The 13,097-nt window shown below is 36.2% G+C and overlaps 1 protein-coding gene across 11 annotated transcripts in view; it reads left to right on the top strand.

Annotated features, from left to right (window-relative positions):
- SOX5 (SRY-box transcription factor 5) overlaps window positions 1–13,097 on the top strand; it is a 1,357,610-nt gene that overhangs the window by 1,187,999 nt on the left and 156,514 nt on the right. The window lies entirely within an intron of this gene.

Genomic DNA, 13,097 nt, shown 5'->3' with positions numbered 1-13,097 from the left:
AAGCATGTAAACGCAGCATGTCCGAATTCAGAGCATACAGCTTGGTTATCTGAAACACCAATTCCTCTGTATCGATTTAGTCAGACCTGTAGAAGACACTGTAGGCAGTTGCATTGCAGAGAGAAAAACAGAATACTTGTGCACCAGGAAAGGTTAAAGAAAGGAATAGTGTGCCATTTCCATTGAAGAGAATTGGAACACAGAACTGGTGGCGGGAACAGTGTGGAATTACAACTCCTATTACCTCATCATTGTGTAGATCACTATTAAATCACTCATTTAAAAGTTTTTAAAAAGAAAGGAATAATGATACTGACTTTCTAACAAATATCAAATATATGCAAAGAACTGTTTCTGTTTACACATAAGAGAAAGAAAATGAGCTTATACCGAGGTCTAGGGATTGTGTCCAATAACATTTTTCTGAGGAACCCAGGAAACATTGGGGCAGGGGAAGATGTGCAGAATGTCCTAATACTTGAAAAAGGCATACGTTGACTTTCCCCCTTACTCATGCAGCAAAGATTTATTGAATGCCTCCTGCTTCAAGTAGTTCTCTACCTGAAATGTAAAGATAAATAAGAGATAATAAAGTACTAAGAGATAAGCCCTCAGAGATGCGATAGTCTAGAAAATATTTTATTTTTCATAACTACGATATATTGCATAGATTTTTCTAGTTAATAATGAAATTACTCTCTCTCACACACACACACACACAGCAAATGGCAAACTTGGTGGATAGTAGTTACTTAGGTAGAAAGTAGCAGAGGACACTTGATAACTTGCTAAACTTCTGCAAAATATGAGTAGGGAAGAAGTACAGAACAAAAATGAGACACAAGGTAACAGCACCATTTACTTAGAAACGCCACCAGTTAACCTAGACTTAGTTCAGCTATTCATATAGCCAGGCCCCAAGTGATTTAACTTTTATCACTATGTAGCCACATGAAATTATTTGATAGTAGAACAAGTTGCTGAGCTGCTCACAGACTGCTTAAGCAAAACATAAGATTTGCAATGCTTCCAATAGTACTGAGAGTATATCAAAACCATCTGATTAACTGGAGATGTTACTTCCTGATTATTTAATGACACAGTGCAGTTGGAAGCTTGTCATTAATGTTGTCATATGTCTAAAAATAATTTCTAAGTGCAGCTCAGCCTCAGAGGTGACTGAATATCACATGATAATTAAGACAAGAACCATCTCATTGCATTACAGAATTGGTGGTGTCATGCAGCCCCAAAGGACTCTAGAAAAGGCATTTGCAAACCAATTGTTAAGTACAGCACCAGGATAATTGTAGCCAAATGGATCTACAGAGTTTCTGTGTATGGGGCCTGAAGTTCTAGCTGTTCTTAATGGAAAGCACAGATGGAACCAATACTATTATCTAGAATATTCTAGGGCAGAGGCTAACATGTGACAAGACTGATTGTAACATGACACTTTTCTTCTGTTTAGATAAGAAATAAAAAATAAAAAGTTAAGTTCTTTGCCCAATAACAGTGACTCAGAGAAAAGCATCCCCGCACTTCATTTTAGCCACTGTAGTGATGCTCATAGGTGGTGTACAGCTTGAAGTGGCTCTTTCTGAATGATTAGAAACTAAAGCTCTTATTCTGGGTGTCCAGGCGGGTTTGCTGGATATGGACCATTGCATCCTTATAAGCCCCAGATTGTGTAACTGCTTCCAAGAGTGCAGTCATGATGTTGACAGTCAGACTGAATCAGATGGCTCAGTGTGATCATTGAAAAAGTTTACCTCACCAGTCTGACCCAGGGCTCAAATATATTCACATTTAGCGCAGGAGCCTGTGTCACCTGAGTCCATGTCAGTCTAAGCTCACAGTCCATGGTCACTGCTGGGAACATTCTAGGCTGCACTCATTTCAGGACTGTATATAGATTATTTATTTATTTATTTATTCCCTTTTGTTGCCCTTGTTGTTTTATTGTTGTAGTTATTATTGTTGTTGTCGTTGTTGGATAGGACAGGGAGAAATGGAGAGAGGAGGGGAAGACAGAGAGGAGGAGAGAAAGATAGACACCTGCAGACCTGCTTCACAGCCTGTGAAGCAACTCCCCTGCAGGTGGGGAGCCGGGGTTCGAACCGGGATCCTTATGTCGGTCCTTGTGCTTTGCGCCACCTGCGCTTAACCCGCTGCACTACAGCCCGACTCCCTGTATATAGATTTTTTAACGTCTCTGGAATTTATTCTAAGGAAAAGTACCTGGACATAACCGCCTGTCTTCGATTCAGTGTTATAATCTCTTCCAGTTCTCAATAACATATGTTATTTACATGTCCACTTTTTGAGAGGCAGTCTTTTGTCACTAGAAGTCCAATGCACTATCCATTGTGCCACAGAGCCACCTGAGAGGCAATCTTAAGGACTACATACCCACAACCCCCCCCTTTTTTTTTTGCTAGTGTCCTACTCAAAGAAACAACTAATCAGGCTAATTACTTCAATGCTGTAGGATAAAGAAAAGATAAGGTGTATGCTTTTTTCTTAAAGGATGATTTATAGGGTTGGCAAAAAGACTCACTTAGATATTGTGTTGCTTTACTATGTATGTGACCCAGATTTGAGCCCAGTCCCCACTGCACTGAAGAAAGCTTCTGTGTAGTTTCTTTCACTCTCTCTGTCAGCCTCTCCTTTATCTGTCTCTATCAAAAAAGAAAAGAAAAGAAAAAAGAAGAAGAAGGAAAATAAAGAAAACGGTTTGTATTTCCGTGAAAGCAATTGATATTTGAACCATTTCCTAGTTTTCTTTTGAATAATTAAAATCCGTTTGAGAGCCCAGTATTTGTGAAGTTTGAATGGCATTACAGAGTCGCCAATTGGCAATGCTTGGTAGTTCTACTATTTGTTTCAGTTTTTAGTTGGGGAATATTTTTGTATTCTGGGAGAAGCTGTTCTAAAATATGTCATCCATTTCACATTTTCCTTCCTAAGCTGGTATTTTTATGCAATACGAAAATAAATAAATAAAACACTTACTGAGGCTACAGGATGGTCATAATATCGGAAAGTTGGCCCTTGGCCAAATTAACCAAGAAGTGGCAAGGATATAGCCAATTTTTTTTCATTCTGAATTTAATATCTGGCTCATTTTTAAGCATAAATTTTGTACTAAGTTGGGTTATTTTCATTCAGAAGAACTTGATACTATTTTGGCATTCTCTTTTTATAGGCTATATTCTGTTCTACAAATGTTTGCTCTCTAATTATAGCTCATTTCAATACCTGGAATGAAGAATGAGAAGTTATACCAGAAATTTATACTGTATTGTACATGGATTTCATGCTAAAAAGAAATTTAAATCTGTGACTATCTTGCAGAAGAGGTAGTAGTTAATTTTTATTAAGTATGGAAACTCTTAAGTTGAAATAGGGCTTTATATTATTATATGTTACAGTCTATGTGATACCATAGTAATTAAACATATGAGTCTGTCAGTTAGACATAATATCATGTACTACAGCATCCTTATCATTAGACAGAGGTATTACATAATAACAAGAGAGTAAAACATTAAATCAGAGGTTCTTAAGTTGTGTGGCAAATTTCTTGCATTCATGGAGTTCTTCCTGGAGGTCCATGAGGGTTGGGATCCTAAGAGGGAAAGATTGATGACTTTCATATTTAGGTCCTCTGTTAGAGTTGTCTTGAACAGAATGCTCTTGGAGCTTAAAAAAGAGCTGAAACCAATGCATTTCATATCCTCCTTATAGACTGGCATAATTCAGACACAATCATTTGTCAGTACATTTCACTACATTATTCTTATTTACATATCCAAGTTATAGAGACAGATATGATTAAAAAGTTAAGTGGCCAGAATTCCCAGGTTCTCTTTCACCTTCACTTTTTGATAAAGTTGTTATTTATTTATGTTCTTATATCTATACTTGAGCTTCTCTCTGACTTCCAGGGTGTTTTGTTTTGTTTTTACTATAAATTACTTTGTTTGTAGCCATGAAATTATAAACTCTCTACCATCTTCCTTGTGCACTTATTAAAATAACAGTAGAAGAAACAGAAGTAAACAAGAAAGTAAGAAAAAACTTACTAGGAGAGAAGAGGTTAGCTCTTTATTTTACAATCACCCGTTTTCCTAGACTACTGTCCTTGACTACTCATTGGTCAGTTCAGCAGAAGGGTAGCTTCCCTTATTTCTATACTGGCACAGGGCAGAGGGCTGGAATAACAGTCAGCTGTGGTTTAAGAAACAGTAAGGGGCTATGGCCAACACTATACATACATTTTTCTACAGATGAAGAAAGTACTTAGTTCTGCTACTCCTAAGATTTTTATATTGATGATTGGGCCTTTATTTAATTTTGATTTTGATAAAATAAAAATTTAACATAATACCACAGTGAGAACTTTCAGAGCCATAGTCATGCAAATCACCCCTAGTTCAAAAATTAAGCATATAGACTGAATGTTGATATTAAGTGAGTCAAAGACATCATGTTACTGAAATGACCGGTATGGTCAGCCACAGCTCAGAAGCTTTCGCCATCATCTTAAGCATTATAGGAGAATTAGTTTGAACTTGTACTTTTCAGTTTTCTGTTCTTTGTTTAGCTATCATTGCATTAATGTCTTTAAGTGCATTTATCCATGGACCTATACTTTCAGACACACAAATCTTTTTCTTTTCTTTTAAAGATATGCAAATGTGTAACTGAAAGGATAGAACAAATAACAAGCCCATAAAGGAAAACCTGCAGTTTGTCATTCTCATTAGGACAGATATGTGAGAGATCCTGAAAAGAAGTCCCAAGCAGCCGAGCAGTGCTAGAAAGTTCCAGCTGATCTGGTAGCTGCCTTTATGTAAGACAATAGATCTTGTGAATACCCCCCCTCCTCTCTCCAGGCAGCTAGCTAGTCTGGTTAACCGAAATTGTTGAGTAATTGTTCTGTGGTTGAGAACAAAATGCTGAATTAAACTGTTCCCAGCACAATAATTGTGTGATTATAGCATTTATGTTTCTGGCCAAAGGAACAGTCATTAGGTTTGGAAGACTTACTAAAACCACAAGTACAAAAAAAAAAAAATGCAAATCACATGTAAATTGCAGCTTAATACCTATAGTGATTTAGAAATGGAACTAAGAGTAGGACATATCTCTAGTTAAAAGAGATGAACCTGGAAATCTTGGGAATGCACATAGTATAACACTGAGACTAGAAGATGTTGAATATGTATTTTTTGGTTTTTCTCCATCTCTGCAAGCTTTATATTCTGTCCTGCATTTGTTTCTTTCACCTCATCCCTTCCCTTTCTTCTAACATCTCTAGACTCATCTTTCTTAACCTCTTTTGCTAGCTTCAGTATTTTAAAAAACTGTGTATGTATCTAAAAAGGTTTTTCTTTGATTCCCCCCCATCTCTCCCCTCCACCCACACACGCTCATATTATGTAGTGAAAAGAATTGACAAACCAGTAGGGTGTTGGGGCTAGACCAGAGAAAAACTAACTAAGAAAACTGTCAGTAAATGCATGCAAAATGTCAAGCAAAACCAGTTGCTAATGAAACTAAGACACTGGGCAGGGGTAGATAGCATAATGGTTATGCAAGCAGACTGTTATGCCTGAGGCTTCAGAGTCCCAAGTTTTATCCCCTGCATCACTATAAGTAATAACTGAGCAGTGTTCTGGTAAAAATGAATGAATGAATTAATAAATACATACATACTTACATACATACACACATAAAATTGAGACAATTATGCTTTCAGGGCTGATAAGTGCATATTCTGAAAAGCTGGGATTTTTTTTTATTATCTTTATTTATTTATTGGATAGAGGCGGCCAGAAATCAAGAGGAAAAAGGGAGGGATAGAGAGGAAGAGAGACAGAGAGACACCTGCAGCACTGCTTCACCACTCATGAAGATTTCCCCCTGCAGGTGGGGACCGGGACTTGAACCTGGGTCCTTGTGCATTGTAACATGTGCGCTCAGCCAGGTGTGCCACCACCCGGCCCCTTGTTTTGTTTTTTGTTTTTTGTTTCTCCTCCTATACCAGTGCCTTTCCAGGTGAAAAAATTCTCCTTGATTAGAATGGGGCCTTTCTAGAAATGACGGTGTCAAGAACATGTAAACTCTAGGAGTCCCTATGTAAACAGTAGTAACCAAGTTTAAACTTATAAGTGAACACCAGTAGCTCTGAAAAAAATGAGTGACCCAGAGACCTGGCAATGGTACAGTGGCTCAGTGCACATGTTACTCAGTGCAGGGACCTGAATTCAAGCTGGTATCCAGCTGCAGGGGAGAAGCTACACAGATGGTGAAGTAGTATTGCAGCTCTCGCTCTCTTTCTCTCCACACATTTTTAAACCCTTTTATTACTTTTTTAAAAATATTTTATTATTAATTATTGAGTAGAGATAGAGAGAAGATGAGAGGGGAGGGGTACATAGAAAGGGAAAGAGACAGAGACAAAAGTTTAGCTGTGCTTCATCACTTGTGAAGTTTTCCCCCTGCAGGTGGGGACCAGGGGCTTGAACCCAGGTCTTTGCACACTGTAATGTGTATACTTAACCAAGTGTGCCACCACCTGGCCCCTATATACTTATTTTTGTACCTCCCCTTCCCCCCTCAATTTCTCTGTCTCTATGCAATAAAATATCTTTAACAGTGAATGACTGTTAAAGATATTTTATTGTGATATGAATGAATATTTTCTAGATGTTATATACTTAATTCAAGGATGTGAGTGGATGTTTGTATAAACATTGTTAGAGTGTGATACATTTTTCAAATATATATGAAATGAATTGAGTTATCCCACTAGAAGTGAGGAGAGTCTTTCACAAGGCACATTTACTGAAAGGCTGGGGAAAAAAAAAATCTGTTCTGTAATTAGAAATATACTCAATATTAGAAGTGACACCAGTGTTGAGACCTAGTTTCCCTGGCTGCTTGCATGTCATGTTAGAGTCTTTACTTCCTCTATAAGTTTATGTGAAAACTTACCTCAGTTAAAATTACTTTAAAATTACCTTATGGCCAGTTTTATATTTATATAAATGAGATTTTTTATTAGATATTAATGTGCTATTATAATTTTACTACATCATGCATGTTTTTATTCTTTTTGAAAAAGATTTTAGCTTGAGAAGTTAAAAGCAGAGATCTAGTGAAAATTCTAAAGATTTCAATTTTATCACAAGTTACGCTCAACTTCTTAGATGGCAATTATTTTACAGGATTATAAGGACTTTCAATTTGCTTTGTTACTAATATATATTTTTCTAAATTTTGGGGAGGGGATTAAGGTCTTAGAGTAGACAGTAAATACAATAGTTTGTACATGCATACATTTCCCAATACAATACAACCCCCACTAGGTCCTCTGCCATCATGTTCCAGGACCTGAACCAAAATTTTGACTATTTTATCACAAGCACACACAGATCAGCTCTGGTATATGGTGATACCAGTAGCAAAACTTGGGTTCTTGGGCTTGTATTACCTGTGAAATACTGCAAAGCCATCCCTCAGATCCTGCTCTAATAGTGCATTAGTTTAATTTCTAAGCTTTCCTTAAATTTTTTGAAATACATTTTCAGACACACCATGTGCCTTTTTAAAGCATCCATGAGTATTTAATTTTACTTTATCTCAAACAACAAAATATTATACAAAGAACTTAACGTGCTTTTTCAGTATTTAAAAAGCTTTGTGTTGCCTTTTTAAGAAAACATAATGACTTTAAATTTATTTTCTTAATTGTTTTTCCCAATGCAATCTTCCAAATGTACAGGTTTTGAATTGCTAACCACTACATGAGATTAAATAACCTCTAATTCTGCCAACCACCCACATATTAATTAGAACAAACATAGCAATTTTAATGATCCCACTTGTTAATAGTGAAGCACATGAGAAAAAAATAAGGATATTTTTTCTATAATCAAATTGTATTTTTTGTAGAAATGTGGACTCAATTCCTAAATAAACATTGCTATTTCTTCTGATGTAAACCTCGTAAACTACCTACTTAGCAGAGAAATTATTTTTAAAACTCAGTTCTTTAAACTAGCGTTTTCTCCACTTAAGCCAAATACATTTACCATGATTTTATATAATAGTGAATCTCTGAAATCTTTTGAGTCTTACTTGATGACTTAGTATGTGGACAATTTTATGTATGAGTTCTATTTGTCGTAAATGTATTTGTATTCTGTAATTAGTGGATATAGAATTCTAATAGTGTCCATTAGATTAAGCTTTCTAATTATATTGCCAAATTACCTATATCTTTGCTAATTTATTCTTTTGTACTACTTGTAACTAATAAATTTATGTAAAAATGCACCATAATAAGAGTTTATTAATTTCTTCTACTTTATCAAGTTTTTTCATAATATTTTTCATAATTTAGAAAACTAGTAAAAAGTCATAAATTCTTGCATTTTACATTATTCTATCTAACTATAAATTCAAACTTATTGTTATTTCTGGAAACTTTGTGCTCATAACACAAGTGAATTAGGGCTTAATGAATTAGGGCTGTTACTAGAAAAACTTTAGACTTTCAGTTTTATTATTGATTATTAGTTAACCTGACATGTCTCTTTCTTTCATTCTTTATTATCATTTTAATATAAAATTTTTATAAAGAAGACACAATTGTTTTTTCTTTAAAAGTCAATCTGCCAATCTAGTTTTTTGCCAGTCTATTTTTTTACTTTGAGTTTAGTACAGATATAGTTATTGTGATTAAATGTAGCATTATATTCCTGTATCTTATTTTTAACATATAACATTTTTTCTCCTGCTGTAGCTTACAGTGGAGGAATTGGAGATCTGGAACTCTAGTGGTAGCAACAGTGTTTGTGTTCCTGTTATCATGTAATTTTGTAAATCAATATTAAATCATTAATAAAAATGAATTATTACCACTAAAATAAATAATATTTTTCTCTTTATATGGACATTGACTACTCTACTCTTATGTTTTCCTAAGGGTTGCCTCTGAAAATATAACATGTCTACTTGTAATAAAAGTCGTGAAAGACATTATTTCATTCTTGCTTGACATGTTACTAATTTTAGCTCTAACATTCTAAACATAAGATACCTTACATTATTTGCACAAATTTTTTGTCTTTAGTATCAAATTATTGGGTTGGTTTTTTTTTTAATGACAGAGAAAAAGATACACAAGGGGTGGGGAATTGGAGAGAGCAGTACCAGAATACTAATCAGTTCTGACTTGCAGTGGTGCTGGGAACCTCAGAGTCGCAGGGATGGAAGTCTTTTGCAGAACCATTATGCTGTCTGTCTCCCCAACCCAACAAAACTTATGCTTATCAAATTCTTCACTCACTGTTCTTTCCTGGCTTACTCTGTTTCTGATTCTCTTTAGATAGAGGTTTAATTGAAGAGATTTGTGATCCCCCCCCCCGAGGGAAAAAGGTTTTATTTGTGATTTATTCTTTTTTATTTTTTTCTAATTTTTATTAGATAGGACAGAGAGAAATTGAGAGAGGGAGAGATACAGAGAAGGAGAAAAAGATACCCACAGATCTGCTTCACCAATTGTGAAGTGTTTGTTCTTTCTGCAGGTGGGGAGTGGATCCTTATGCTTGGGAATATGTACACTTAACAGGATGCACCACTGCCCAGCCTGGCCCTACATTTATTCTTTACAGTGATTAATGGGGAAAGATTTTGAAGTTGGCTATTGTACTTCTTTTTAAGATTTTTATTTCTTTCATTCTACCCTTTATTTGATTTGGTAGGACAGAGAGAATTTGAGAGAGGAGGAGGAGATAGAGAGAGGGAGAGAAAGAAAGACACATGCAGTGTTATTTCACCACTCCTGAAGCTCCCTTCCTTACCAAGCTTCCCCCTGTAGGTGGGGACGAGGAGTTTGAACCCAGATCTTTGTGCATGGTAATGTGTGCACTCAATTGGGTGTACTATAGCACTCAGCCCTGAAGTTGATAGTATTTTCATTCACTTGACTATATCTCCATTCACTTCTAGAACTAATGTTTAAAAGTTTCAAAATGATTTTTATTCCTTGGTTATTGGCTTCTATTTGACCTCTTTAAAATTTTTTCTCTTTGTTTTTCTGTATCTTTATTACAGGATATTAAATGATAATTTTGTATTGAATTTTACATTGTTTTTTCTTTTTGCATTTAAACAACTTTCAAATTCAGGAAAAAGAAAACCCCCTCAACCCTTAATTTGGGAATACTGCCTACCTCTGTATTGTTCTGTTCTAGCCTAATATTTGTACTTGGTGTTTATTGGAAAATCCATCATTCATTCATTACATTTAACTGCTTTTTCATTTTCCCCTCCTCTTTTCTGTGGAAGTACTTAAATAAGGAGTAAATATGGGGCAGGAGTAGGTAGCATAATGGTTATGCAAAGAGACTCTCATGCCTGAAGCTCCAGAGTCTAAGGTTCAGTCCCCTGCACTACTACAAGACAAAACTGAGCAGTGCTCTGGTAAAAATAAAATAAAAATAATAAAGATTAAATTATGTGATACCACAGGTACTTTATTAAATTATTGCTTTCTGGACTAGAAAGTTTATTGCAGAGTACTATTTTCAGTATGTATATGAAATTTACATTGTTATTTTTGCCATAAGTATCAGGTAAATTTAGTTTAGTGGTAAAATCACCATACTTACATAGATGAATGCTCTTGATGTGCACTTCCCTGTTACAGAATATATTTGCAATAATGTGTTGTAGAGTATTTCTTCTTGATAGAAGATATAACAAGTTTTGCTTATAGGAATGTTACTGTGTTCAGGAGTAACATTACCCAGTTGTAAACATTTATTTCCTCTTCATCTTAGGAAACACTGGCTGTAACCTGTTTGGTAATTTCACATGGTTTATGTTCAGTGACAGGTGTCCTGGTGAGTGGCTTCCAGAGAGTCCTCTTGTTGAGAGACACATCTGAGCTCCTACAGTGAGCATGAGATAGCCTCAGCCAGAGAGCTCACAGAGGGTGCTGCACTGCCTCTTCTTCCCCCCATCCCAAGGATTGCACCTAGACATCATTTGCCCCTTATAGCATCATGTCACAGTTGGGGGTGGGGATTATTTGAAATGGTACTTTTGATTTTGTTTTTGGGAATTCTGCATTAAGGGCTCCTTCTCACACATGTAGCATTCAAGTCTACTAACTTAGCATGCTCTTTGCACGCTACAAATAAACCAACCAACCTCCATGCACTAGTCATTCCCACCATCTCATATCTGTCAGCTGAAAATGGAAGTAATACAAGAAATGTATATTCACATCTTTTTTTCTTAAAAAAATAAAATGTGGGAGCCGGATGGTAGCACACTGGGTTAAGCGCACATAATTTGAAGCACAAGGAATAGTGCAAGTATCCCGGTTCAAGCTTTCGGCTCCCACCTGCAGGGGATCACTTAGCAAGCAGTGAAACAGGTCTGCAGGTGTCTCTCTTTCTCTCCCCCTCGTTATCTCCCCTCCTCTCTTAATTTTTCGCTGTCCTATCCAGCGACAACAGAGGCAAATAATAGCAACAACAATAATAGCAACAACAGCAAAGGAGGGAAAAAAAAAAAAAAAGATGGCCTCTAGGAGCAGTGGATTTGTAGTACAGGTACCAAGCCCCAGCAATAACCCTGGAGGCAAATAAATAAATAAATTAATTAAATGTACAGCACTTAAAGGTGTACTTATTTTTTTTTCAATCAAGAGCTTCCTTAAAAAACAAGTGAGATGTATACTAATTGTGTTCTATCTTTTAATATTTTGTTAATTTTGTATAGAGAGAAATTGAGAATAGAAGGGGATACTGGGAGGGGGAGACCTACAGCACTACTTTGCCATTCCCAAGGCTGTCCCCCTGCAGGGGGTGGTCTGCATTTTTTTATGTATCTCTGTGCCTTTAATTCACATTCCCTGTTTTATTGCTGACAACTAAGTGGCCAAAAGTTCAAGTATATTTAATAACACAGTGTCTCACATTTACACTTATTTTCTGATGTTTGATGTGTGCATTTGTGATTTTACTCATAAATAACACATGACTGCAGTTCTTGGGATATCTCACCAGGGCACACAGCAGAGTTCTTATCTTGACCATCATCCTTGGAATAGGACATACATAAGACCTACCTGTGAGCATAACTGGCACTAAAAGCCAAGATGAGATGGGAAGTAATGAATTGATGGCAAAATCTAGGCCACACTTCATGGTGTTGGAGGAAAAATGCAGATGAAATAAAGCTTAATGCCTAAATATAAAATAGAGATTTTAATAAACTACTATTCTTATCAGGAGGAACTAAAGCTAAGGCTTCAGCAGGTTGTCCTAATGCTGAAGACTGCTTTAAAGAATCAATTTGGGGGTGGGGGTGTAGATAGCTTAATGGTTATGCAAAGACACTCTCATGTCTGAGGCTCCGAAGTCCCAGGTTCAATCCCTCATACCACCATAAACCAGAGCTGAAGAGTGCTATAGTGTTTCTCTGTGTGTCTGTCTCTCTCTGCATCTCTCTCAAAAATAAAAATTAAATTAAATTAAAATTTTAAAAAAGAATCAGTTCAGTTGGCATATACTGAACATCTGTGTGTTTGCTGGGCATGAGTATGGGCATTGTAGACTCCAGTGGGAGTTAGCTCTGGCCTGTGCTTGAGGCATCTTGGTCACAGATAATTTCTACATAATGGGATAGTTTTGTAGCTGGAATACAGAAAGAAGGAAAGCATTGGTGAACACAGCATGTATATTCTTTTGAGATTTTTTTTTTTTAGCATCTCATCTTTCACTTGCTCAGGACCCTTTTCCCCAAAATGACAGAAAGACTTGTCTCCCAGTGTCACAGTACCTGTGATTCTGTATTTTAACTTGGAATCGCCATTCCAGTTTTCCCTTTCTTCTGTCCTTGGATTAATTCTTCCACAGTACTTGTCTGTCTTATTATAATATTCGTAACACTACATAGACATTCAGGTAGTGAATGAGTATATATTGCTCGGGGAGTCTGGGGAGTCTTCATAAAGGAAGTGATGCATAAGCTGACTTTTGAGAGAAAAGTGGTGGAATTTTCAGTGG

The sequence above is a fragment of the Erinaceus europaeus genome, chromosome 7, assembly GCF_950295315.1.
Source record: "Erinaceus europaeus chromosome 7, mEriEur2.1, whole genome shotgun sequence".
Classification (NCBI taxonomy): Eukaryota; Metazoa; Chordata; class Mammalia; order Eulipotyphla; family Erinaceidae; genus Erinaceus; species Erinaceus europaeus.
This window is presented reverse-complemented; position numbering and strand designations above follow the sequence as displayed.